We start from the raw sequence: 6,000 nt of genomic DNA on the forward strand, positions 1-6,000 counted from the left end.
ATAAGTATATATAAGTATTTAACAGTTAGGCGATGCATAAAATGATTTATTATATATATATGGTAATATCGACAGTTTTAGCAGTTTGGGGTCATCCATAAATTACGTAAGGTATTTTGGGGTGGGTGGGGATCAAGGATTTCTTACGATTCCTTACTTAGAAGTAACAGGTAATAGAACTCGTCTTACGTAATATTCTCATTGTTATTTTTTGATCTCGTTGAGTGGTGGAGTTTTGAACTTGGCTTCAATTTAGCGGTTTCTATTAAGAACACTCGTTACACTAACGCCATCTCGTGTGACATGATAGAATAATAACGCTAGCAGACTCACGCCTTACACAATCGTGGGAGAAAGACTGTTTCGTGATTTTTCTCCCTCTTTTTTTTTAAATTAGACTAAGTGCACCACTCCCATGGGTGTATAACACTAAGAATACATAAACCAAAATACACTATACAAAGTAAACATAAAATTAGTATTTGACTTTTAGTGAAAACTAAAATTTAAAAGTAGAAATTAGACACACATTAGACACAATTATTGTTAAAATAAAATTTATTTACAAACTGTTCAAATAACTTGTAATTCCTTTTTTTCATCTGTAGAAAAATGGCTGAAGGATTCAGCGAAAAAATGCGTCGCCGACTCTACGAAGAATTTGAGATAGGAGCAGATGGCTCCGATAACCCAGCTTTATCCGACAACATAACACTCCAGGTTTCTTGGATAGAGTCCGATGATGGCAAATTACAAAGAGGGTAGGCATGGAGTCGGGGAAGAAGACAGAGAATTATGTCAAACGAGCAGTTGACAAGTGTGGCTGCATTACCACGAGGTCGAACTCATTTTAATAAATTTTATTCTAATAATCTGTAAGTAGCAAATTAATACCATATTATGAATAAAATGAAACTACCATCCAATGAGTATAATCAGAGATTTATTTTTCAGAGTTTATCATTTAAATAAATATTATTTCAAAAAAATAAATGAATTTTAATATAATCCATATAGTAATTCAAATTTTTATGAGTTGGTTTAATCACACAGTATAAATTCGGTTTGAAGATTTAATATTTATTATTATTATTGCTACTGTACAATTTGAGTTAGATTCTTATAATATATCTTACTTTTATTTCATTTATTAACGAACATCATATATATAATATATATATATTTTAAATATATAAGTTTCATTTCAATTCAATTACAATATAAATTTTAAAAAATATAGTTTTATAGATTTTACATTAACAATTTGGTATATCAATGAACATTTTATATAGTCAGTAAAAAATATTTATATGAAATCTTTTCGTTATTTTCTTATTAAATATAAAATAATATTAATCCTAATTTTTATTTATATAAAATTACACAACGACATGCCGATAGATTTTGAAGCATTTCAACTTATTGACTGTTAGACATAAAAACATTAAACAGTGATATACGAGTTATCCTTGACTTCGAAGCTTTCATGATTCGAGACGAAAATCTTCCCTTTAACACCTCATGTAGACAAACTGGGTTTGTAGCAAGACATACAAACAATTTTGAAAAGATAGATTTTTGTAATAAATTCATTACATTTCTTTATCAAATTAAATCGGAAAAAATAATGCTTATTAAATATATATAAATATATATATATATATATAATCAATTCAAGTGGTGATAATCAATTCATTACTTTTGATAATTTAACAGTAGTAAAATTTCCTGATTGCGAGGGGAAGTACATTTATACATTAGTAGAATACAAATTATTAAAAAATTTAACAGAACAATGGTTGTAATGGTTGTTTTATAATCAATTACATTTTAGTTTTACTTTGTTGTATTTAACAATAAGTTAAATTACAATTTAACTTATTGTTAAATACAACAAAGTAAAACTAAAATGTAATTGATTATAAAACAACCATTACAACCATTGTTCTGTTAAATTTTTTAATAATTTGTATTCTACTAATGTATAAATGTACTTCCCCTCGCAATCAGGAAATTTTACTACTGTTAAATTATCAAAAGTAATGAATTGATTATCACCACGAGATAAAAAATCTGTTAAATTTGGAAATTTCTTACAAGAGATGTATTTATCATATAAAAATCATAATTTTGGAATGTCATAGTAAGGTATGTGAAATTTTATTTAACTTATATGAAAAGTACAATATAATTTATTACAAGGAGAAAATATTGAATTTAATTTTTTAAACTTAACCGAAGCAATAATGTACATAAAAATTCCATCATTTGACATTGAAAAGTTGGGGGTACCTAAATCCTCAAAAATTGACAAAAGATGGACAGATAGAAATTTTTATTTTTTTAATGGAACGACAATTATTTAGACATCGAACTTCTTGGGTGTCTAAGATTGGATAATATTTAAAAAAATTGTTATTACCACAAATATTTTAAAAAGAAATGTTCTTTTTGTAATATTCTATCTTACGAACAATTCTTAATTAAACAAAAACAGATATTTTAAAAATGAATACATTGTATAGGTATTTAATAAATAAGTAAGAAATATAAATTAATAATTATTATATTGAACTATTTCTGTATTAGAACAAATTGTAAAGTTTATTATTGCAAATTAATAATTAGAAAGAATATATTAAACTTTGTCTTTGTGTTATAACATTATTTCAAATTGTTGTGTTTTAATTTACTCGACAAATTTTTATTTTAAAAATTACCAGTGCAACTCATTTTCTAATAATAAAATATTATTTCAAATTGTCATGTTTGAAATTTACTGAAATATTAGTATAGCAAATATTCTCAACCGCGATATTTTTAAATTTAAGTAAAAATAAAAAGTAATTTTTCATTAGAAGTTTCAACACGATGAATTGTAAGTATATATCTAGTTGATATATTTTAAAAAGAAACTTAATTACCAGCCTGCAAAAATTGAATCATTTTAACTTAGTCAATAAATTTTTATTCATTTAATAATTAATACAGAAACTTTACCTTATTGTCAAAATAAAATTAATTTAATTCAAATTTATAAAAACATTTAATAATTAATTTAAATTTGTGGTCAGTATGTCTCATGAAATTAATTTTGTGATCAGTATGGCCCAAACCTATACTACTACTAACGTTAAATCTCTAAGTGGTGATGAGAACCTGCATTCAACACTAGGAAAACAAAGTCTTGTTATTCTACCACTTTTACTGCTCAACCATTGTTGATTCCACTTTTGCATAGAGTTGTCATGAATATAATTTTTAAGGCTGCTACGTGAGAGAGGGATGTGAGTGTAGTCCAGTCCATTTGTCCTTTGCAGCTGATTTAGTCTCAAAGTTGTCTTTTTCATTTCCCAGTATGCCAGTATGGCCAGGAACAAATATAAAAGTTATCTTATTTACAAGATTTTTAATATGGTACTGGATATATGTGATCTTATTGCTATTGCGATTTAATAGAACTTTTAGGACAGACTGAGAATCACTGTAAATGTTGATAGACAGAGTTTGGTAGTGAAGTGGCCCACTGAACAGCTTGTTAGACAGCATCTTCTTCAGCTCGATAGATGGCGGTATGTGAGAGGTATCTGTACCTTCTAACATATTTTGGCAAATTATGTCAGTTTGGAGGAAGATACAGATACTTGAGCCGACATGAAGGGGACTTTTGGACCTATCTGTGTAGATATCAATGTCTGTGTGGTTATCCATGAAGGAAGCAGAGGAGACCAAATGTCCTGGGGATAACCTTGTTTTCAGGGTGATGATCAGAGATAGGGTAATTGCAATGTGATAGCATATGAACAGCCGTAGATAGGAGTAGAGACCGTTGTTGAGCCTTGATGTTTGCAGTTCTGATGTAGTAGTTTAGAACCTTTTTTACAATGCATAGTGGTAAAGGAAGGAGCTCTGCTAAAATCAAAGAGGCATTAAGAGAAACAGTTCTGCAACGCTTTGAAATTCTGATGGCAAACTATCTTTGAAAAGAGTAATTTACTTGCTACTGAATTTTTACTAGTAACATGACCTCAGCTAGAGGCCGCGCAAAGTAACATTGGTTGTATGGCCCCATTATATAGAGTTTTACAAGCTTTATGATTTAATCCTCAGGTGCACCTAGCACATTTTATTAGCATGTAGTTTATTTTCTTGGCTTTAGATGTAATCAGTATGGTAACGGAATGTGGTTTCTCTCTATTCTCTCTTGTTTTATTTTGTATGACGTTTCTGTTTACACGTGCACTAGCTAGTCGATATGTCAAAGTTTTTTGCGTCCTTTTGTGAAAATTAAAATTAATATAAAAATGAATATTATGAGGTTGATTAATTATAATAACAATAAAAAGATTGTTAATAATTAAAAAATAAAGTTCTTTAAATAAATTGTTCATTCCAATTTATTAAATTTTTATATTTTTAAATTTGTTCACATAAAGTCTTTTATAAATAATAGTACATATTAATTAAGTAATTAATCATTATATATTTTGAACCTAAGGTTTTTAGGGTTTCATGAAAAAAGTTTTTTGTTTATTTTTATTTATTTATTTATTTATTTGTTTATTTATGTAAGCATTCTGGTACAAAGACCCTGATGCGGGATAAAACAAAACAAAAAGTATACATTATCTTATAAAATAACAAAACATATTTCACAGATATGTTCATCAATTGTAATAACATATTAATAATTTATAAATTTTGCAATTATCATTTTAAACTAAATCCAAATCAAAAAACAGAAGTTAAAAATCTACTTGGGAAAACTATCCGAAACAAATTAGCAACCAACTAGGCTAAAACTTACCTAGGAAAAAAAAACAATTTAAACCACTTATTCAAAAGAAAATCGGATAGTCTCCCAAGCAGCCACAGATTAAATAGTAGGCATACCACGCCCCAAAACGTAATTTACATAAATAAGCACAACTTTCGCTTTTAGCCTAAAAAACAATAAAAAAGAAATCAAGATCAAATATACAATAAACATTATGAAATAAACAATTTAACCCTCTTTGTGAAAATAAATACCTTAAAGAATAAATCAAAATCAGAAATAACTTTTTTAAACTGATTAAATAAAAAACTGGGAACCCCAAAAGTCTCCTCACGTAATTTTGACAAAAGAGAACAAACAGCAATAATATGAAACGCATCCAATGGTAAGTCCGCCGCACCACATATGCAAATGTCCCTTCTAGAAAAAGAAAAAAACAACAATTCAAACCACTTGTTCAAAAGAAAATCGGATAGTCTCCCCAGTTTTTTGTTAAAATCTTTCTATAAAATCATGCCTAAATATTACGTAAGATAGAGAAGGGGAGGGGGGATCAGAAAAAATATTACGGTTTCTTACACAGGAGTAGGTGGGGGACTAGAATAGCCGAAATCGCCCTTACGTAATTTATGGACGGCCCCTAAGGTTAAAAACAATTCTAAGAACAACAACATGAATAAAGCAATGTAGAAAAATAAATCTGTTAAAATTTCGATATACTAATGTAAATAAATTTATCTGTAGACTAAATATTCGAAATTCTGACAGCAATCATAAACTCGTTACCTGAGAAACGGGTAGTAATTTAGGAAGATCCTTATTTGCAGTTTGTAAAGCAGGGACAAAACAGTTTAAAAATTTTAAATATTCCTAAAACAAAAAAGAACGATTAAAAGAACGATAAAACTGAATAATTATAACACAAAGAAAAAATAATGATACCTTTTCGCTGCTTGTTTTGCAAACAAAATGATCTAATTCGAATAAAGTTTGGTAAAATTTTACTTGTTGAGCACAGTTTTTGAAAAACTCGACGGACTTGAATAATATCAAACAAACTTAATAGTATGAAAAACATTAATTTAATTTAAATAATCGTTTACAAAAATTAAATATGAATATCAAATACAGAGTTACAATTTTAACTTGGTTTTCTCGTAGAATACTGATTTTATCTAGTAGAAGCGACTATTATATAAGCTTAATTATCATGTCCCACATCT

Source organism: Centruroides vittatus, unplaced genomic scaffold, assembly GCF_030686945.1.
Source record: "Centruroides vittatus isolate TY-2023 unplaced genomic scaffold, ASM3068694v2 contig_424, whole genome shotgun sequence".
Classification (NCBI taxonomy): Eukaryota; Metazoa; Arthropoda; class Arachnida; order Scorpiones; family Buthidae; genus Centruroides; species Centruroides vittatus.